Source organism: Pleurodeles waltl, chromosome 2_2 (genome assembly GCF_031143425.1).
Source record: "Pleurodeles waltl isolate 20211129_DDA chromosome 2_2, aPleWal1.hap1.20221129, whole genome shotgun sequence".
Taxonomy (NCBI): Eukaryota; Metazoa; Chordata; class Amphibia; order Caudata; family Salamandridae; genus Pleurodeles; species Pleurodeles waltl.
The window spans coordinates 266,070,601-266,094,231 of record NC_090439.1 but is presented as its reverse complement, the minus strand read 5'-3'; positions in this window follow the sequence as shown (position 1 = coordinate 266,094,231).

Sequence of the window (23,631 nt, the reverse complement as noted above, 5' to 3'; positions counted from 1 at the left end):
TAGTCCCCAAAGTATTGTTGGCATTGTGTGACTAAAATAAAGTATGTTTATTTTTGTAACCCCAGATATTGTCTTTTATGTGTATAAGTACAGTGTGAGTACAGTTATATTGCAAGAGCTTTGTATGTCTCCTAGTTCAGCTTGGGCTGCTCTGCCTACAGCTACCTCTAGGCAGCCTGTCTTCGAGACACTAACTACATTTCACTAATAAGCAATAACTGGACCTGGTGTAAGGTGTAACTACCTTTGGTACCCACTGCAAACCAGGCCAGCCCCTACAATCCTTCTCCATATCATCCTCTATTATGTCATCCTCCTCCTCTGAGGTCACATGTGCCTTCCGGGCTGTTAACCAGGCCCTCCTTGCCTTTTGCAGCTCTACCTTTCTAGTGAAGTCTCTTGTAGATAAAGATGGTCAGGAGAGTTAATTGGGTTGGTCATAGAAAGCAAACTCTGCCATGGTGATGTGTTATTTTATCCTTCAATTCCACTCAATTAGTAGAAAACATTTTGAAACACGTAAGTGTACCAATGGTATCACTCAACCATATCATAGAATTCCCCCTGGGCTTTCTTTATCAATCATCTAGCCTGCAGGGGTTTTCAGCTGTGAAGGGAGCTGTGGGTTCTGGGTAGTCACTGGGTCTTGTGTATACTGTACCTATAAAGAACAGATTCAACAGCTTGGCAACTTCCGATGGTGTAAATTGACCAATTCCTAGCCCGGCTTTGGATTCTCTGGGCACTTGTGCTGTTGTTTTATTTTACCCTAAGGAAGTTATATCTATTCTGCATGAGGACTTCCAGTTGACGACTCTGTAACTCGTTTCTCCTCCTACAGATGTTCCACTAACACTCTCACACAATAGAAATGTTCCTCACAAGCAAAACGTGCATGTAAGGACTAAGATACTGCTTTGGAACATAGCAGGGTTAAAAAGTAAAATGTTATCCATTGAATGGGGTGAGTTTATTTAAGATTTTTATATATTGTGCCTCCAGGAGACTTAGTCCGTGGAACCCTTACATCTTAATGTGTTTAGAACTTACCATACTCCAGTTATCCCGTCTAGTTCCTGAAGATTGAGAGGGGGCCTTTGCACTTATGTGTAGAATTATGTACCTTTTACTGACATGAGTTTGGTTGTGTCAAGGGAGTATTTTCAAATCACCACAATGAAAGAGAGCCTTGAGAGGTGAAGCCTGGGAGTCCCTTTGCAAAGCTAGCCTCACTAATGATAGCAGGACATTTTGGTGAGCGATTAATATCAATTTTTTAGATCTGATGATAACCCTAGTTTAGAGATTGCAATGAATTAATCTGAATGGGTTGCTTATTTTTCAGACTTCTGTAAAAAAACCATGGGGGTGCATAGTTATCAGAATATTGACATGTCTCCCCTAGTACTCCACCACTCAGCCGTACCAACATTTTATTCACAGTGGAGTAGGTTACTGAAGCTTTAGGAGCCAGCAAAGAAGGAAAGGCCTCCGACCCAGAGTCCACCCCTCTGGATATTTATAAGACCAATACTCTGCTGTGGGTACTTTTGCTAGCAAGTGTTTTGCTTACCTGTTCAAGTGCAGATTTTTTATCTACCTGGTCAGAATCCCTATTAATACCTTATAGTATCATTATATTAAAAAAAGGGGACTGCCTTAATCCTGCCTGTTATCTTTCAATATCCTTACTGAACTCATTTGTTAAAGTAGCAGGGTGTATTCTGCTCGACTAGAACAATGGGTTGAATCCAAGGGAATTATATCTGACCTTCAGTACAGTTTTTGAGCTGGCATAGGCACGATTGAACAGGGACTCGATTTGTCACTACTTAAAGGGAAATATACCCAGATCAAAAGTAGTAACCTATATTTGGCTTCGGTAGACTTAACATCAGCTTTTGATTGTGTGGTCGACGATAAGCTCTGGAATATCATGAACTATATTGGATCCCCCATTAGTTGATTTTTTGAGGAATTTGTACACAGGCTCTACACCTAAGGTGAGATGTGGGATAAAGGGAGATTGTACAAGTAAGTTCAACATAGAGAGAGGAGTCAGACAAGGCTGCGTGTTAGCACCCTTTTCATTTACAATTTATATTAATAACTTGGGGCATGTTCTGATTGAGCATTGTGGTGATCACCCCCAAGTTGGGCATCGCCAAATTCCAGCCCTTCTCTATGCAGATGACGCTGAGCTAATGGCCCGCAACCCCATTGGACCACAACGGTTGGTGACTACATTTGTGAATTTTATACAAAACCTAGGGGTGTCCATTAACAAGGGGAGAACTTTTGTCATGAAGTGTGGAAGAGGGCCAGTGAAATGCAGGAATCTGACCATTGAAAGCAATAGCATTGAGTTTACAAAAACATTTTCGTATTTGAGTAGAATGTTTGACAAGGGGGGTGTGGAGACAGGCTGTGAACAGTAGGAAGCTGCAATATAGTAAAACCATTACAGCATTATGTAAGTTTGCTAGAAAAATTGGAAGGAAACCCATGAAGGAGTTACTAACTATCTATAACTCGAAGTGTGTGTCAATAGCATTATATGGAGAGTGTGTGTGGGGCGTACTCTGATTGTCAACCATTGCAAGTGGCAAAGAATGCTTTCTTGAGATATTTACTAGCATTGCCTGATAGCTGCTCAACTTACGTGTGTCATGCTGAATTGTTTATTTTTAATTTTTAAATGATTTAGTTAAAATCCAAGCCATTTTACTCTGGCATAAGATTTAGACAACTGAGCAAACCAACCTAAATCGTGAGATTGTCATGGGCTGCTTAGAGTCACACATGGCTTTTCAGCTTGCATGGTTGAAGTATGTAAAAAATGTTATGGGTGATTTGGGGCACCAGGATTACTTTGACTAACCAGAGAGTTTAATGAATATTAGCAGAAAGCAACCTAAACTGGACTGCCTGGCCTTATGTGAGGACCAAAGGTTGTCCCGTGAGGTGATGAAACCTAGTGTCCGTGGGCATTTAAAGGCACTGGCTACCTTTGCTTTACAACCTTATTTAAAATATGTGCATAATGCTCAACACAGATTTAGCTTGACCCATTTTAGGATCGATTCATTTAACTGTTTAATCAGCTTTCCGGTGATTTACAATTGGTCTACAACGCTAATTGATTGTCCCTGTTACTTGGCATCTAAACAAAGCACCATGCACAGTGTTTAATTCTGTAAATATTATCAAGATTTTAAGAAGTTGTGGATTCTGCCAAAGTATCATAGGTTTAGACAATGTCGACCCGCACACTTGTTTCTACAGACCTTTCTAAATATTCAAATATGCTACAGTTTGGTGAGGTTTCTGTGAGTGGTGATCAATCGTAGAAAGTCATTGATGATTTTATAATATTGTTACTATGAATTATTACTTTTTTAGAATTAATGAATATAATGTTCTGATTTATGAATGTGGAATGGTTTATTTGTATGCTTTTATGATTACAATATAAGAAATTGAATAAAGCTTTAATTGATTTGATTTGATTCAAATTGGTCTTATATGCGGATGGTAGTGTACACCAAATTACTGTAAGTTACTGTGAGAATTTGGATTACAGTGTGAACCACAAAAAGTGATTAATTTAACCTGTGCTTAAACCCTGGTTAGCATGGCACAAACATTAGAGGCAAAGTGTTCAGTATTTATGCAGCACACATACAGTAATAAAGTGAAAACATGACACAAGAAAAACCCCAAACCAGCTTAACAAAAATAGAGTAAAATTTAGTAAATTATTTGAAATGAAGATGATAAAATTAATGCTTAAGGTTCAAAATAGCAAGTCCTCCGTTTTAGAACACGGCCATCCAGGCAACTTTAATACCACCATCAAGGGTTTAGGATTTGATGGAGACCAATTGGGGGTTCAAAACTCACTTAGGGTAGGTCCAGGTACAGGTTCAACATAGTAGAAGCCTGTTAGGTCCTTGTGGCTCTGACCAGGAGGCCAGCACAGCTATCCCTTTGAGTCACTTCTGAAAGTCCTGGTTGCAGGTGAATATGCAGGGCTCCACAACTGGCCTGGCCTATGAAGGTTCAATGCAGGCTCCAGGCAGCAAAGCAGGCCTTCCAGGTACAGCAGCACACTAGCAGACTGCACAACAGGTCACAGTAGTAGGCAGTCCTCTGAAGGTCCTTCAGCAGGTCCAGTAGTAAACTGAAGAGTGGGTCTGAGAGTCCTATTTTATACCTTGGCCCCCTGTTCCTAGAAGTTGAGAGAAGCTTCCAGAAGAGTTAATTGAAAATCCAGAAGTCTTCTGCATTACCTTCCCTTGCTCCTAGCTGGCTACACTGACAATACAGGGGCATTAAGCCAATTGTGTGCTGGTAGAGCACATACTATTAAGGTGCAAGTGGGGCTGTGCTTAGCTCTGCCCCATCAAGCCAGTTAATGAGTCATTCAGGCTCAGATAATCCCACTATTGAGTGACTGTCTGGAGGGAATTCACAAAGTCCTAACAGTCAGTTACACCCAATCATGTGACCTAAGGCAGGCTGCAGGCACAGAGGGCTAAGGGCAGGAAAATGCCAACTTTCTAAAAGTGGCATTAAAAGCTTGTAATGATAAATTCAACTTTACTATTAAAGAAGGTTTACCATTACAGATTCATAGATACCAAGCATGGCAAAGCTACCTCCCCTGTTTAGGAATTACAGATTAATTATATAATAATGAATGCCCAATGTTATCCAATGAGAGGGCTAGGCCACACAGCAGTGAAAAATGTATTTGGGAGCTTTTCACTACTAGGACATGTAAACTTTAAAAGTACATGTCTTTCCTTTTAATTACACAGCACCCTGCCCTATGGGCTACCTAGGGACTATCTTAGGTGGGACGTATATGTAATAAAAGGGGAGTTTAGGGCTTGACAAGGGGTTTTAAATGCCAAGTCAATATGGCAGTGGTACACTGCCTTCAGGCTGCAATGGCAGGCATGGTGAAAGTTTCAAGGTGTCTCATCACCATCAGGAAAACATGGGCTTGAAACTGGTGCCACTTCTCTGCAATCTTTTTGACTGTGAGATGTGTCCTTCCTCCTTTCTCAGAGGTCTAGGATTTTGGTCATGTTGCCGGGATGATGGCTCCCTGATGACAGTCTCCCCCACCAATCTGTGGAGCCTCCGTGGCACTGCATATCTGTCCCATCTGAGGAGCCTCCTTTTCCAATTTGTCGACCTGGTGACAGTGGTGCCATAGCCTTGCCTAGCTGCTGACCCACCTACCTTCCTGCCTCCGTCCACCTGGTAACTTGAATAACGTTTCTGCATGGTTGCGGTGCCTTGGGATGAAGACAGTATGGTGTGTAGCGATAAATAGGACCTGCTGACTGCTCACAGCCCTGTTGCTCCGTGGTTGCTCTGAGTTGAGGCATGCCCTTTCTGCCACTCTTTTTGCTTCTGGCGGCTCCGCACCCGCTAGCCTTGGCAGTCTTATAATTCGAACGTGAACACTCTCAAAATTCCATTGCCAGGTTGCTGTCCATGCTCACATTTGCCGTGGACTGGAGTGCTTACTATATCATTCCTCTGGTATGAACGATCTGACTTTACTCTGCATCATTTTTTGGTCACCTGGTAGCGAGGTTCTGAGAATGGATCTCTCTTATGTTTGGACCTGCTTTGTAGCAGCTCTGACTTGTATTGCTGACCTTGCCTGACTCTCATGTTTGTACTGCAGTCACCCTTGCGGTCTCTTTTGACCGGTCTTGACCTCCATTTTAGAATCCCTCTTTCCACTTCCCCTACATGGAGATTCCTTCCTAAAATGGTGACTCCTTCCCCTAAACATAATTGAAATAGGACTGTAGACACTTCAAGGCCTAGAAAGGAACAAAGCACTAGATGACCAACAACGTGATAAAATCACAAATGGGGCAGCCATCTTGTAATGGTACTGAGAAGACCCTTTGACCACTATAGAACTATACTCTTCCTCATACTGTTGTTTTACCATGGCTGAAAATAGCATTAACTATAACGATAACCTGCTTCAAGATTAATTACTCCCCTAACCTATCTAAAAATGCAGCCAAGAATTTCAAACATAAATTACTCAAACCGAACCCTGAAATACTCATCTCCGATGCCTACTATTGTACCTCAAAATGTATTGTCGTAAATGACCTTATCTTCTTCACCAATGGAAGAACTCAATGGAGGAGAGTTATAACATCTATGCTCTGACTAACAAAACTGGGACAAATGCAAGTTTTTTGAATCTCCATTATTTCCTCATCAGACTTCAAGGCCACAGTAACCATCTCTCTATCCAACAAAGGGCACATTCTCATACAAGCATGGGACCAAAATCTAGAATGGTTTAACACAATCTTTATGAGGATTAGAAATACAGGGGGTGATTCTAACCCTGGCGGTCGGTGATAAAGCTGCGGCCAAACCGCCAACAGGCCTGCGGTCCAAAAAATGGAATTCTGACCCTGGCGGGAACCGCCAACACAGCCCGCCACATTAACACTCCAACCGCCATGGCGGGACCGACAAACAGCGCGGCGGTCACCGCCAACAGCCAGGCGGCAGACAATGTACCGCCCACACTATCATGACCCACCAATCCTCCACCTTTTCCGGGGCGGGAGCCCCGCCGATAAAAACACGGCGGAAACAGACTACGAATGTGAAAACGCTCACCTCTACGCACTCCACGAGTATGGAGGACAGCATGGAACCCAAATTGAACATCATACCTGCTCTCGTCTACCTGCTCATCTACCACGAGTACGAACTCCGGCGCAGACGTCAACGGTGAGTACAGCACCTACGACACACGGGAGGGGGGAGGACGAAAGGTCACGGGCACACACATATGCAACCCCCCCCCCCCAATATGTACACACCAATGCAGAGCAACAAGTCACAGTGACACCAACCAAACCCCCGTAAAAAATGCAATGACATTTCAAAATTGTCAATAAATATTTATGTCCAAAATAGCCTCCGATAAGTATTGGTCAACTCGCCAGAATATTTACATTTATAAAGTCAATATACACAGCAGTGGACAACTGCAGAAATCAGTCCTGCACATTTTACGTAGTAACGATTTGTCCGTGGGCCAAAGTGTAGCAACACAAGGGCAAAGCCCACACACGAGACCTGAGTCCTTTGGAGAGAACACTGCAGGGGCATCTGATGACAAAACTACAGGCACCTCAGGGGGAAGGGAAGGGGGGGCACCTCAGCCACATGAGTCCACGACGCCAGACCCACGAAGGGGCCACCATGCCCACTGGCCATATCCTGGGGAGTGCTTGACAGGAAGGGCCCAGCGGAGCGGTGCTTGACAGAAAGGGCCCAGCGGAGCGGTGCTTGAGACGGCGGGGCCCAGCGGAGCGGTGCTTGACAGGAAGGGCCCAGCGGAGCAGTGCTTGACAGGAAGGGCCCAGCAGAGCGGTGCTTGAGACGGCGGGGCCCAGCGGAGCGGTGCTTGACAGGAAGGGCCCAGCGGAGCGGTGCTTGAGACGGTGGGGCCCAGCGGAGCGGTGCTTGACAGGAAGGGCCCAGCGGAGCGGTGCTTGACAGGAAGGGCCCAGCGGAGCGGTGCTTGACAGGAGGGGCCCAGCGGAGCGGTGCTTGAGACGGCGGGGCCCAGCGGAGCAGTGCTTGACAGGAAGGGCCCAGCGGAGCGGTGCTTGACAGGAAGGGCCCAGCGGAGCGGTGCTTGACAGGAGGGGCCCAGCGAAGCGGTGCTTGAGACGGTGGGGCCCAGCGGAGCGGTGCTTGACAGGAAGGGCCCAGCGGAGCGGTGCTTGACAGGAGGGGCCCAGAGGAGCGGTGCTTGAGACGGCGGGGCCCAGCGGAGCGGTGCTTGACAGGAAGGGCCCAGCGGAGCGGTGCTTGACAGGAGGGGCCCAGCGGAGCGGTGCTTGACAGGAGGGGCCCAGCGGAGCGGTGCTTGAGACGGCGGGGCCCAGCGGAGCGGTGCTTGACAGGAAGGGCCCTGTTCAGCGGTGCTCTTCTGCACGGCGGGGCCCTGTTCAGCGGTGCCTGTCTTCACGGCGGGGCCCTGTTCAGCGGTGCCTGTCTTCATGGCGGGGCCCTGTTCAGCGGTGTTCTTCTGCACGGCGGGGCCCTGTTCAGCGGTGCCTGTCTTCACGGCGGGGCCCTGTTCAGCGGTGCCTGTCTTCACGGCGGGGCCCTCTTCAGCGGTGCCTGTTTTCACGGCGGGGCCCTCTTCAGCGGTGCCTGTCTTCACGGCGGGGCCCTGTTCAGCGGTGCTCTTCTGCACGGCGGGGCCCAGTTCAGCGGTGCTCTTCTGCACGGCGGGGCCCTGTTCAGCAGTGCCTGTCTTCACAGCGGGCCCTGTTCAGTGGTGCTCTTCTGCACGGCGGGGCCCTCTTCAGCGGTGCCTGTCTTCACGGCGGGGCCCTCTTCAGCGGTGCCTGTCTTCACGGCGGGGCCCTGTTCAGCGGTGCTCTTCTGCACGGCGGGGCCCTGTTCAGCGGTGCCTGTCTTCACGGCGGGGCCCTGTTCAGCGGTGCCTTTCTTCACGGCGGGGCCCTCTTCAGCGGTGCCTGTCTTCACGGCGGTGCCCTCTTCAGCGGTCCTCTTCCAGGAAGTCTAGGGAGCCAGACCTGGGCTGGAAACCCTGATCACTCGCCCTCCGAATGTGCAGTGGCAGGCCCCTTCGGGGACGGACTCCTGGGCCCTTTGCTGTCGTCCCTTGCAGGCGGGATGGGGCTTGCGGGGCCCTCCAGCTCCGCGCTCCTGATGGATGACCTCTCCGCCCTGCTGCCCTTTCGCTCCTTAGATGGGGCTCTCGGGCCCTTGCCTCCCCTGGCTGTTGTGGCAGGTGAAGTGGCCGTTGTTGGCTCCTTGGGGGCAGCCGTCTCAGTCCTCTCATGGCGGCCCTTCACTTTACGTGTCCTCTTGCCTGGGGGTGGGCTGGATATCCCCTTGCTGCTCAGTGAAGTGTCACTGCCGCCAATGGGTGGACTCCAGAAGCCATGCACCACTTGGACCCTCGAAGCTGGGCTGGTGGCGGCTGAGGTGCTCTTGGGACTCTTAACCGATGGAGGGGGTGGGTCAGGGGAGGGAAAGAGGTTAAGATTAGAGAGGTAACATTTCTTAGGACCAAGGTAAAGGGTAGGAGTAGTGGTGATGGAAGTGGAGGAAGAGGATGTGGTTGTAGGAGAGTCAGGTGTGCAGTCTTTGGGTGCAGGTGACTGAGGCGTAGGCTGTCGTGAGGTGGTTGGCTGTTGTTTGGGTGTCTGCCTGCGTTTATGTGTCTTGGAAGAGGGGGTGACAGACACAGTGGGAGAGGACACAGGGGACGTGTAGATGGCAGTGGGGGTGGTGACTGCACGTGTGAGGACTGTAGTGGAGGGTGTGCTGGTGATGGAAGCACTGGCTGATGGTGGTGTGCATGCAGGTGTGAGTGTAGACGTCACAGGGAGGGAGGAAGGAGACGAGGAGGAGGGGGACACAGAGGTGGTAGTGACTGTTAGAATGTCTGCATCTGGGTGTTGCTGGGGTGAATGCTTGTGTGTCCTGTGGTGCTTGTGTCTGGATGATCTGGCCTTGGGTGTTGAGGTGTGTGCAGGCTGGTCTGATGGTGTGGATGGGATAGGCTGAGGGACAGGAGACAGAGAAAGGGTGGAGGCAGTTAGAAGAGGGAGGCTGGAGACAGGGACAATGGCTGCCGTCAGTGCTGAGGCCAGAGCAGTGAACGATCGTTGATGGGCAGCCTGACCCGAATGAATGCCCTCCAGGTAGGCATTGCTCCGATGCACCTCCCTTTCCACCCCCTGGATGGCATTCAAAAGGGTAGTCTGCCCAACAATGAGCGTCCTCACGAGGTCAATGAGCTCCGCACTGAGGGCAGCAGGGGTAACTGGGGCAGGGGCTGAGGTGCCTGGGGCGAAGAAGACGCCCGCCTTCCTGGGCGAGCGGGCACGGAGCGAAGGCTGAGGGGCGGCTGGGAGGGCGGGGCTGGAGCGCTGGGTGGCGGCTGTACCTGTGGAGGCGGGGGGCCCGGACGTTGCCGCCCCCGCTAGGGAGCTCCCAAACGAGGACGTGTCCGTGTCGCTGGTGTCTTCACCGGTCCCCGTTGTGGTGCTCCCCTCGCCCTCCGGATCACTGGTGCCCTCGGTGTCTGTTCCAGTGCCCACCGGGGCATTGTGACTTGCAGCTCCCTCGTGCTCCGACGCCAATTCCCCTCCGCCTGATGATGCTGATGCACAAGAAGACAAAGAATAAGGGTGGGGGGAGAAATAATACAAAGTTGAGTGTATGCCTTGTCAATACCGTTGGCGGAGAGGACAGACACAGGTGCCTCATGCACTAAGCCGTGAAATTGGGGTACACTACTCTGTACTTCTGACTAGGCCAACAGGTCTAGGGACAACAGACGCGCACATGGGTGATGCAGGACCATGGATAGCTGTACTTGGCACCCTACAGAGGTGGGGGGCGGGGGCACAGGGCCATGTCTAAGGGAGGGGACTACACTACAGAAAGCGCCCTGGCCTAGTGTCACCCACGGCCCTCCTCCCCCACCCAGACGCCTCAACTGCGCTTAAGGATAGCAGAATGTGCAGGTACTCACCCCCTTGTGTCTGCTGTGATGTCCTCAAGCGCCCATCCAAATCAGGGTAGGCCACTGCCAGGATCCGGGACATCAGGGGGGTCAGGGTACGACTGGCACCCCTCCTAGGTCGGGAGGCCATCCCCAGCAGTGACTCGGCGGTCTTTCGGGTTCCGCAGCGGATGTCCTCCCACCTCTTGCGGCAGTGGGTGCCCCGTCTGGTGTAGACCCCCAGGGCCCGGACTTCCTTGGCGATGGCACGCCAAATGTCGATTTTCTGATGGGCGCTCACCTGTTAGACATGTACAGGGTGGGAAAGAGAAAACGTGAATTTTCGGCATGTTTGGAGTACATGCCCCCCCTCCCCAACCTTGCCATGTGGCCCATTCTCTCATCTGTTGTGCATTGCAGTCCTCATTTTCTCCCCACCCTAACAACTTACATCCACCCCACTCCACACAGCCATAACCCATTCATTGTGCACTCAGTGTACTCACTTGTTGGTCTGGAGGACCGTAGAGTAGCGCATACTGGGGGAGGACCCCATCCACTAGTTTCTCCAACTCTTCAGATGTGAAGGCAGGGGCCCTTTCCCCAGTCGCAGCAGCCATTGTCACTTCCAGACCGAGGTCACAGCAGCACTTGCAGTATAGGTCCTCTCCTGTGGATGATCAGGTATCGAGTGATTAGGCAGATAGAAAATGGCGGTCACGGCTGCGGCGGTGCGTACCGCGGCGGTGCGTACCGCGACCGCCGGCGCACATCGTCATTGGCTCCTGAATCCCATAGGGTTCAATGTTAACCAATGCGGGTTCGTATAGCGGTCTTCGACCGCCTACCGCCACGGTGTGCCACGCCAGCGCATTGACCTCACATCCCATTGTCCCACTTCACCGGTCAGGCAGGCGCCATATCAAGGGCCCACATGGCTTAATTTCAACTGCGTCACACAGGCCTAGGCCTTGCATTGCCACACATCCAAACATAGCCATCCATACCTTATCGTGTACTGTGCATGCAGTGGTGAACGTACCTGTGACTTGCTTGACTCTGTGCTCCATGTTGTCCTTCCTAGGCACTGTCCGCTGGGACTTGCGAGGAGAAGGATGAATCCTCGCGTGTACCGCCCGCTGGTGGACCTGTCGACAATGGAAGAACGCCACATCATAATACGATACCGGCTTGACCGAGCCACTATACATGAACTGTGTGCCCAGCTGGAGCCAGCCCTGATGTCCCCCATCCGCCAACCCACAGGAATTCCCCCTCTAGTGCAGGTTCTGTCAGTCCTCCATTTTTTGGCAAGTGGCTCATTCCAGACAACAGTGGCCATGTCATCTGGAATGTCTCAGCCTGTTTTCAAAAATCTTGTCTAGAGTGTTGTCTGCCCTGACGAAACACATGCGGCGCTACATTGTATTCCCTGAGGAGGTTGATTTGGCCACTGTGAAGGGTGATTTTTATGCCCTTGGACATATCCCCAACATAATTGGTGCCATTGATGGGACCCATGTGGCTTTAGTACCCCCAAAAGACGATGAGCAGGTGTACAGAAACAGGAAAAGTTACCATTCTATGAACGTCCAGGTGGTCTGTTTGGCTGACCAGTACATCTCCCATGTGAATGCCAAGTTCCCTGGGTCAGTGCATGACGCGTATGTGATGCGAAATAGCAGCATCCCTTATGTGATGGAACAGCTACAGAGACAACATGTGTAGCTAATTGGTGACTCTGGTTACCCCAACCTGCCTTGGCTATTGACCCCAGTGAGGAATCCCTGGACCAGGGCAGAGGAACGGTACAATGAGGCCCATGGGCGAACTAGGAGGGTCATTGAAAGAACCTTTGGCCTCCTGAAGGCCAGGTTTAGGTGCCTACATATGACAGGGGGATCCCTGATGTACTCACCAAAGAAGGTGTCCCAGATCATCGTGGCCTGCTGTATGCTTCACAATCTGGCATTGCGACGTCAGGTGCCCTTCCTGCAGGAGGATGGTCCAGATGGTGGTGTTGAAGCAGCTGTGGAGCCTGCAGAGAGTGAAGAGGAGGAAGACGAAGAGGACGACCCAAACAACAGGGACAGAGTTATCCTACAGTATTTTCAGTAGCACACAGGTAGGAATCTCCCACGCCATTTACCATTTAGTGAATGCCCCCTGCATCTTTACTTTGTGTATTGCCCCGAAGTTCTTTTAACCTGAAGTTTACTTTTCCCTTCCCTCTTCAGTGCTGTATGACCCACTGCGTGACTTCTGCCTAGTTAGCCCATGGACTAATGCTTATTGACATCGGTATGTTGTCCACACATATATAACAGAACATTATTGATAAGTAATGTGTTATACATTTGTAAATAATACAGGCTGACTCCAGAATGATTTATGTGCAATGAGTGATTTATTTTTAGTGCTATATTTTGGTACATGATATTAAACGGTGAAGGGTGAGGGTGGAGTTATGTCCATGGCAGAGTCCAGTTCTCGGTCGCACAGGTGCATTGTTCATATGGCAGTGGAAGGATGGAGCAGGGGCAGTTCAAGGTTGGACAGGGTGACACTGTGGGACAGTGGAATGACATCCGGGGGGATATTAGACTGGCGGGGGTCCTGGCATCCTACTCTGTCTTCCTTTGAGATCTCAGGTTCCTCTTGCGGGATGGTTGTTCTTCAGCAGGAGGTGGGGTTCTTGTGGCCCGTCGTTCTGTGGGGGCCTCCTGACCACTAGCGCCGGCGGAGGTGGTAGGCTGTTCATGGCTAGTGACAGGGGCCCTTTGCGGTGCCACATGGTCCCGCAATGTGGTTTCAATGCGGTTTAGGGCCTGGACTATGGTCCCCATTGCGGTAGCGATGGCCCGGAGTTCATTGCTGAACCCCATGTACCGTTCCTCCTGCTGTGCCTGGATCTCGGTGAACCTGGCCAGTACCGTCGCCATCGTCTCCTGGGAGTGATGATACGCTCCCATGATGATGGTGAGGGCCTCTTGGAGAGTCGGTTCCCTGGGCCTGTCCTCCCCACCCTTTCGCACAGCAGCCCTCCCAGTTGCCCTGTTTCCCCGGGCCTCTGTCCCCTGGACGGTGTGCCCACTACCACTGCCCCCAGGTCCCTGTTGTTGTTGGGGTGTTGGGTCAGCCTGGGTGCCCTGTAGTGGCGGACACACCGCTGATTGACGCGTCCGCGGGACAGAGGCATGGGCCCGCTGGGTGGGAGCTGTGCTGGTGTTCCCAGGGGGCTTTGGGTCTGCTGTGGCCTGTGTGTGGGGAACCGACTGTCCAGAGGTCCCCGATGGTCCGGGCTGGTCGTCAGGTTCTAGGTCGACAGAGCTGCTGTCCTCGCTGGGGGCCTGTTCTGGGGGTGGGATGGACATCTCTGGACCCTCCGTGGCGGTGTGTTGTCGTTCGGGCCCTGCAGGGGTAAAGGAGTATGGTTATTGTTTCTGTGTGTGCCATGGTGTGCATTTTGGGTGCCCTTGTCCCCCAGTGCTGGGATTCCCTTGTGGGAGGTGTTGTGAGGGTTTGGGGGGGGTGTATGGGTATGTGCAATGGTCATGCTTTGGTGGTGGCTGTCTATGGTTTGTGTTGGCATTCAGGGGTTGGTGTTGTTTAGGGTGGGTTGTGCTGGTGAGACATTGGCAGGGAGGTTATGTGCTGGGGGTGAGATTGGGGGTGAGGGGGGGGTTGGCATGCTGGTGTTTGGGGGGGGTGAAGTAGTTGAGATTCTACTTACCAGAGTCCATTCCTCCGCCTACTCCAGCGAGGCCATCAGGATGCAGGATGTTTACCACCTCTTGCTCCCATGCTGTGAATTGGGGTGGGGTGGGTGGGGGTCCGCCGCCAGTCTTCTGCACAGCGATGTTGTGCCTGGAGATCATCGAGCGCACCTTCCCCCGTAGGTTGTTCCATCGCTTTCTTATATCTTCCCGATTTCTGGGATGCTGTCCCACAGCGTAGCCCCTGTCTACGATCCTTTGCCATAGTTCAGCCTTTCTTGCTATGGTGGTGTGCTGCACCTGTGTGCCGAAGAGCTGCGGCTCAACCCTCATGATTTCCTCAACCATGACCCGGAGTTCTTGGTCGGAAAACCTTGGGTGTCTTTGGGGTGCCATGGGGTGGTGTGGATGAGGTGTGGGGTGGTGTTTGTGGTGATGTGCGTGGTGATATGTGGTGATGTGTGCGTAGATGTGGTGTGGGTGATGAAGTTGTGTTCCTGTGTGTGTTGGGGTTTTCTAATGCTGTGCTCGCTATCGCTATCTCTCGCTCTCACTCTCGCCTTCGCTCCGATTTCCAACTAGTGGGGGTTTGTGGGTGATGTGGGTGTGTGTTTTATAGTTGATTGGATGTGTGGGAGCGTTGTTTGTATGTGTGTCAGGTGTGCGTATTTCAAAATGTCCAATGTGGCAGTGTTTTGGAGCTGTGTGTGTATTTTGAGCGCGGCGGTGGGTACCGCCAATGGAATACCGCGGTTGAAAGACCGCCGCGTGGATTCGTGGGTTAGAATGGCATGGGCGTGTTTGTGTTGGCGTGACGGTGGAGGTTTGGTCATCTCCAGTTTTCCGCGGCCCGCTGATGTGGCGGCCTTCCTTGGATGTCGGATTTTCGGCGGTTTCACAGTTGGTGGTCAGAATGACCGTGGCGGTCGACTGCGGCCGCGGCGGTAGTATGGCAGACTTCTGACCGGCGGTAAGGGCCTTTTACCGCCGAGGTCAGAATGACCCCCACAGTGTCTAACAATGTCCCTACTACCTCACCAAATCAACATCTCTCTTCACACTTCACAATTGAAACACATGCTGCATCTACCACCTCTACCTCATCACCTTTGCCTCCACTGGACCTGTCTCCTTGGTTCAACAATGGAACCGTTGCTGATAGACCTAGGCCTTTTTTCACAAATATTGACTCCTGCCCTTCCCTGAGAACCAATTTGTCAGTCTAGCCTTTGACCTCAGCTTGTAATAGATTAGGAAACAATACCCACTGCTCTACAGATATCAACAACGGCTGCCTGAAAAACTGCAGGTGTACTAATTGCCCTCCTTCTACAACATCTGTGACCTAGTGGGTGACCCTCTCATCTACCTCAATTGTCAACGCAGCAACTGCCTAACCACATGAGGTCCGTCAACAAAGCTAATTTGAAACCTATTCCTACCCCTCTTCCATTCTCAACCTCTAGCACATTATCTAGTAGCCAGCCTCTTTCTGTCACCTTTCCAACTATTTCCATCCCCACTTATGGGAAATCCACCCTGATGACCACCCCACCCTCCTCTGAGGCGTTACATTTGCTAGCTACCCCTAGACCATCCATATATACTGTGGACCCGCCCTCCATTGAGGATACACTTGATGATCTTAAGCATGATATTCAACTAGTTAAAGTGGACCTACAGAACCTGTTACACTTCACCATGAAGATGGAGATGCTCTTAAACCTCAACCTGACCTCTGAGACTAACTAAAACCCAGAGACAAAGCAATTCAAGCTTCCCACAAGGGTTAGATTCTACTGGCATGAGACTTCGACCATAAAGAATCCACCGAACTTACATTGGAGATTGCAACTCGATCTCAATCCCTACTCCAGACCACAGAGGGTTACTGAACATCTATCTGATGCTGACATTCACTCTCTTCTGTTATCATATAACTCCACTCATATTGACCCCTGACAATGACATCATCAGATTGGATAGACCTGACAAAATTGAAGGTGGAATAGCAAGCATCTATCACTCCATGCTCACCCTGAAACATGCACACACCACTCCAGTGTCTTCCTTTGACTCCCTTGGTATCAAAATTTGGAACAATGAAAAGATGGTGTATAACCTCCACAGGATTTACCACCCCATGGAAACAATGTAACTTTCATCAAACAAATAATGGAAACCATCTCCTCTAACTCTGACCAACATGCTTACCAAATCTTCCTTGGGAATTTCAACCTACACTGGAATGACAAAAATGATCCCATAATGAACACCTTCAAGGCCTTTTTCTCCAACCTAAATCTCACCCAGTTGTGCAATGGACCTACCCACAATAATGGCTTCACCTTCGATCTAATCATTGCTAAGGACAATTTCATACAATTGGAATCCATATCACCCTGTGACTGGTCAGATCACTACCTTTTCTTTTTTCTCATCTTGAAAAAGGGGCTGATTAGACAAGGCCAACCTCAGAAAACCAGACAATGTTCTAGATGTCTGAGAAATGTCAACATAAGTGATATAACTTCCATGAGCAATAACCTCCTTCATCTGCCCTCTAACAAGACCATTGTGAATTATTTTACTGAACATCACATCCATTCTATGACAGACATATTTGATTTACTCTCTCCAAAGCAACTCAAAATGATTCCCAGCAAACATCCCAAAACCTGGTTCAATAGCTTTCTGAAGACAAGAAGCTTGTATAATTAACTTATCCGTAGAGCCAAAGGTTTTTAGGGGCGAGGTAATTTTGTATTTAGGGAGGGTGGGGGGAGTCAGGTTTTTACGGGCTGGTCGTGGTAATTTAGTTTTTAGGGGTGGGGTAGTTCTTTTTGGGGGTGGGTCGGTTGTTTTTTGGGTGGGAGGAGGGTTGGGGTAGGTTTTAAGGCTCAGGGCGGATGGGGGTATCGGGGTAGTCTTTAGGGGTAGGTGTGGGGTCAGTTAGTTTTATTTTTGGGGTGGGTGGGGGGTTCGGGGTAATTTTATTTTGTGGGTGGGGGTCGGGTAGTTGTGTTTTAGGGCAGGTGGGGGGGTCGAAGTAGTTGCGCTTATGGGGCGGGTGGGTGGTGACATGCGAAACCACACATGCCTTTACTAAGCATGCCTTTGCAACAAAAAATTGTTTTCAAGGCATGCGTGGTAAAGGCATGCATGGAAACAACACAGTCGTTGTTCTGGCTGTGTTGTTCAGGCATGCATGGTTGGCCCATTCGTTGTTCCATCATATATCCCTCCAATGGATCTCGCTCGAAACAAGGATTCAGTTAAAGATAGCATGCTTGACGCTCAAAGTTCTTCCTCATAGCACTCCTGGCTACCTGGAAAAAAACTCAAACTATCTGGTTTAAGTTGGTCCCTAAGAAGTTCTAACTCTCTACTGTTGAAACTACAGAAATTAAAAAAGAAGATAACTTACTGCCCTTGCCCCTAGAATATGGAACACACTTCCTCCTGAAACTAGGTCCAACCCTTCAACCACTTCCTTTAAAAATAAGTAAAACTGTTGCTGCTGAATAAACACCTTCAACAGTAGACCTGAAGCCACTCACATTGGCTATTATTTTGTGTATGAATCTCTGATCTCACAATCTACTATGCAATTTTGTTACATTTAATTTATTATGCTTCTTCTTCCTTTTCTCACTTGGCTTCTTAACCTGTTTGTTATATGTACAATATTTACTATTTGCATCAATGCTTGACTAACATGTCTGCTTTTTGTACAGAGCCTTGATACCGAGTTTGTGATATGTTTGCACTATATAAAACTCCTCAAATAAATAAATAAATACATAAAAAAGTGCTGCAGGCCCAATGGTAGCATTTAATTTTCTTTTTCTTTACTTTACTTTATTCTGTGCAAAAAGACCATAAAAGACATAAAATAAATAAATAACCAACAAATTTCACAATCATAAAAATTTCTAAAAACGTTATTAATACATTTTCCGAACACCATAAGCAGCATATATAAAATTTAACACAGCCTGGATTATGTCCATATTTCCCACGTCATGTAAGTGGGAGTAAGCAAGCTGGCTAGTGCTAATACTGTTAGACTGAAATAGCGGACGTTAAAACCTTTTTCTTGGGACCGTATATAAAGTACAAAAAAGCATAAAGTGTAGGGTACTCTGAGATGTCTTTCCATCGCAACAACAAGGGGGAAGGTTCTTAAACCAGGTTCCAGCAACTGGAAATGCTACCAGATAGTGTAAAGTATTTAGACGTAGTCTTGTGAGTAAAAACCTTTGTCGCTCATGATTAATAATGGTCAGATACAACTTTGGTTGAAGTTGTTGTATCTCATAACTCGTCCCTGGTCTCATTGTACTAGAGGCTGGGTCCATGTCCTGATTTTTCTGCCAGAATATGTCTTTAACCTTCTTAATGTCCTGTCTTGTTACAGTATCTGGTTTGAGGAAAAAATCTCCTAATCCTAATGATAGGAGAGAGAGATAAACATATCTAAGCCAGGGTATATCTAGAAATCGTGACAGAAGGAGACAGTCCTGTATCACCTTTCTACATAGAAGCTCTTCAGGCTTAGTCCAGATTTTTACCCACAGTATGAGAGGTTGAAGTTTTATATAGCTAGATATGTATCTCAGACCTACTTCTTTATGACAGAACTTTACTGATGTAGATTGAGGGACTGATAATAACCTTCGTAAAAATGTATTTTCTATAATCTGGAGTCCTGTACATTCTGCAAGCCCCTAAACCCCAGCTCCAAATGTCGCGATAGAGACACACTTAGAAGTGAAGACAGTCATCATTTCCTTAACAGGTTTATGCCGGAGTCTTCTTGCAAACCTAAAAACAGCTTCAATGGCTTTTTGGAATTGTATTGAACGTATATTAACTAAAAACTTCCAGTTAAAATCTACGTCAATGGGGACCCCCAGATACGTAAAATGGGGGACCTTAAGAATCTCATGCCCATCTAAAGTAAATGTTTTCGTTTTTGCTAATTTAGGACCGGACTTCATAAAAATGACTTAGTTCTGTTAATTTTAAGACCAAGGTTCCCCATAAAAGTATTAAAAGCATTCAGTAAGATCTGAAGGCCATTTGCTGTCCTTGAAATTAGTACTGGATCATCCGCGTATAAGAGTACAGGGATTGGAGAATTATTGATAACTGGGGAATCTTTCCCTAATTCACAAAGAAATTTCTCCAACCCATTTATATACAGGAGAAAGAGAAAGGGGCAAGAACACATCCCTGTCTAACCCCTTTTTGTGAGGGGAATTTCTCTGTCAGACCTCCCTCCCGGGAATAACGGACCCGAGCCTCTGTGCAGGCATGAAGTTTACTAAGTAATATGACTATATCTTTATCCACGCCCATACCCAGCATTACCTTCCACAGTTTCTCCCTGCTAACTGTATAAAAGGCGCAGGACAGATCCATAAATGCTAAGTGAATACAGCCCCTTTTGGCTTTAGTATATTTCTGGACTATAAGGGTCAGATTGAGAGTTTGTTCAACTGTGCCCACCCCCGGGCGAAAGCCAAATTGTATTTCTGAGAGGGAGTGAGAATCAGTCGCCCATTCTTCTAATTTATTTAAAATCACTCGGCCTAAAATTTTAACGGAACTATCCAGTAAAGAAATTGGGTGATAGCACAGGGGGTCTGCCCTATCTCCCTTCTTAAAAATCGGGACGATGATCGCTTCTTTCCAAGAATCTACTAGAGGGCCTACCACAGCCAATCTCAGGACATTGGTTAGCAGTGGTCCCCAGAAATCTGGAAGTGCTTTATATAAGTCAGCAGGAATTATGTCTGGGCTGGGGGCTTTCTCAGAGGGGCTATCTTGAATTGCTTATTTAACATCATCCACACTTATAATATTACTAAAAGCCAGACTTAGCTGGTCATTTCCTGCAGGCTTTAGACAATTTAACATTTCTGATTGAATATTTGTCTCTGTGGCGAAAGTTTTTTAAAATAGTCCACCCAAGTCTTGGCTGGAATGACAGTGTCCATGGGCGTCTCATGTTTATCGCCCAATAGTAAAGAGTTAATCACACGCCAAAATGCAATTGTATCTTTGATTTTGCTTGCAGCCATCAATTCCTCCCACGCAGATTCACTTAGTTCGACTTTCCTTTTGGCAAGAACTTCTTTATAGTTTTTCCTGGCAATCTTAATTGCTTGTCGATCTTTGGGAAATGCATTGATTGTTTTTTTTAGCTTGCTTAAGGATGTGGTACATGCATGGTTAAACCATCTTGGGCCATGGACTTTATTAGCATGTGAAGGCTGTAATTTCTCTGCCATATATTTTGTCAGAGAGGAGAATGCACAAATAATTTCATGGGGGGCCTTATCTTCATCCAAAGATGTCATAACATCTGGCCATTTATTCAAAAATAGATCTTTAAAAAAAGTATTGTTGTTTATCTTTCCCCCATTTGATTGTGGGCCCTTTTTGGGATGAGAGCTTCATAACAGGGTATCGCTTCCCTCTTCTTGAGTCACTTGTCAGATCTAAATTAATCACAATGGACAAGGGGTTATGGTCACTAAAACAAGTCGGGGTCACCCTGAAATGTCCTGTAATGGGGGACAGTTCTCTAGAGTAAATGATATAGTCAATAGTGGTATGAGTGTCCCCCCTTACAAATGTTGGTATCCCTCTGATAGCTGGTGTAGGAAAAAAAAGAGAATTTACTGTTATCAAAGAGTTAAGGGCGTTCCCATATGGGGAGTGTTTGAAGTGTTGAATGGGATTGTCATTCTCATCCAGGAGTCCACAGCAGTCAAAGAACTCTGGCTCGCACAGATTGGCATTAAAATCACCAACCCAGACTATTCTTAGGTCCTTTTTACTGGAAATTGTTACCTTATGTATTAAGGTCTCCAGACTACTGACCACACTAATGCCCGAGTTATCAAAGTTGTTGTTATAGTAGTTGATCAGTAGTATATCGAAACGGTCTGCTAATTTCAGAGATAAGGCCAGAAAAAAAGGGGATATATCCACAACACGTGTTTCCATCCCTCCAGTCTCCACAGATAAGAAGGTGGCCAGACCGCCCTTAGTTCTACCTGCGGGGGCCTTAGTTGCAGGAACACAATATGTGGTATAACCATTAATATGTGGTGGTTCTGTGAGCCAGGTCTCCTGACAACAGATAAAAAGATTTCCCGTCACTAGTTCTATCCAGTCAGGATTTCCAATTTTTGATTTTAAACCTGCAATATTCCAGGAAATGATCCCTAGGGCTGTCATACCCTGTGTATGATGTATATCAGGGACTCCTTTAAATTCTAAGGGGGACTGTGGGGGTTCGTTTGCCTCCAGGGGGCCTTGCGAGGATGGCTCAGTTACTAATGGTCAATCTAACTGCTCTAGTGAGGTCAGGGGCTCATACCTATTAGACAATGTCAGGGCAGTGTCAAGGGGGTTAGAGAGACCAAGGTTGCTGGGATTCTGATTCCCAGAATAGATTGAATCAGGATAACATGGGTTTGATAACGGGGGGATAAACTTAGTCAGACGTTGGACTCTTATAGGCCCTACAAATGGTCTCATGGTTGAAAGGTGGTGATACAGAGCATTGACAGTCCAGGGGGTCCTAAAGTTTATTATAATACAGTCCCCAGGTGATGTTTTGGGGGATGAGCCAACCCAGGATACCCTTCTTACAGTTAGAATGTCCCTGTGGAAATCAGCCCGCCCTCCCATATGTTTTCCTACCCAATGAGTCACCTTATTTAACCGTGATATATGGGACTCGAGGTGGGTGTTTTCCAGTATAGGGGCATTTTCCAGGATTAGAATATAGGGGGCACATGCCAATGGTATCCTTGGGTAGGCTACCTGAGTTCTTATAGTCTCCTGACCCACCAGGCCTTCCCGTTTGGTTGTACCCCACTGAGACTGTGAGTTTGTAGAATCATGTAGTGCCTCTACGTTCAGGGGTTTTTGGGTTGGGTTCTGGGTGGGAGATATTCTAAAGTTTTGATGCTGATGAATAGACGGAGCTGGTAAACATTCAGGAATGGAGTGGATGTTCTGAGGTTCTGCCCTCGGTGGTGTAGGTTTTATATTTATTATAGATTCAACCTTCTGCTCGAGAATGACCACTCTCTCCAAAACTGATGAGCACAGCTTTTTAATGTCTCTAAGTTGATCTTCAATTTGTAAAAAACAAGTTTTAATTGGATCCGAATTTTTACAGTCTTCTGGCTGTTTCCCTATAGTTTTTTTTTTTTGGGGGGGGTTTAGAAAAACATTTACTCTTGATCTTTTTACTTCCTGATAGGGACTTTCCAAAGCCATCCCTATCTACAGGGGATCCAACTTGGTGTATGGGGGTTACTGCCGTATGGGGGGGAATTATTTGCCTGCTTTTTTTTTAGGGTGGACTCTCTGGAGTTGTAGGAGTAGTTAAATCAATTTCTGTTATTACACAAGGATTTCCTTTCTTAGTTTTACTCAATAGCGATGTTGCCGGCAGAGTCCTTCCCCCTCCCCCACCCTTTCCTGCTTTCTCAAGAGACGACTCTAGAGTAGCTTCTACTCTCCCTATCTCTGTCTCAATGGCACCCATTACAGACGTTAGGTAGCTTGTCATTAACCTAGGAGGGGGGCCTCCTGAGTGGGTTCCCTTCCCCCATTGTCTCCCTTACGTTTCCCCATTGGGCAAGCTAATCCCTTTATCCAAAATAGGGAGCCGTATATTTCTTTAACGGATATATCAGACTCAGTCCCCCTGACTGGGGGAAAAGTAAAACCAAACTATACTCAGATCCTGCTTGGTTCAGATGTCCAGCCACAACCTTTTGCCACACCGAACCCCTTGCAGTTGTAGGGCAGTAGGCCTGACTTACGCCTTGCGCGTGTTTCGCCTATGTCAGTCCTTGCGCAAGGCGGAAGCGCGTCCTTCAAATTAAAGGCTCCTGCCCTCCTCCTTCACAGCGGCACCAAATTTGCGCTTCCCGACGACCCCCTTTTTTTTTTTTTTTCTTTTTGAGGAATAATCGCCAGCACCGTACCTTCAGGCAGCCTTGTATGTTTGAGCTGCCTAATCCAAACGTCTTTAGATGGATGTCAGGGGGTGACCCTGCCCTGCCTCTTCACTGTCCCCGGCACCTCTGATGCGTGTACCGCGATGGCGGGAGCGCTGTTTAGATTTAAAGGGCTCCTGCCCTGTTCACTGTCCCCAGCACCTCTGATGCGCATCCCGCGACGGCGGGAGCGCTGTTTAGATTTAAAGGGCTCCTGCCCTGTTCACTGTCCCCGGGACCTCTGATGCGCGTCCCGCGACGGCGGAAGCGCTGTTTAGATTTTAAGGGCTCCTGCCCTGTTCACTGTCCCCGGCAC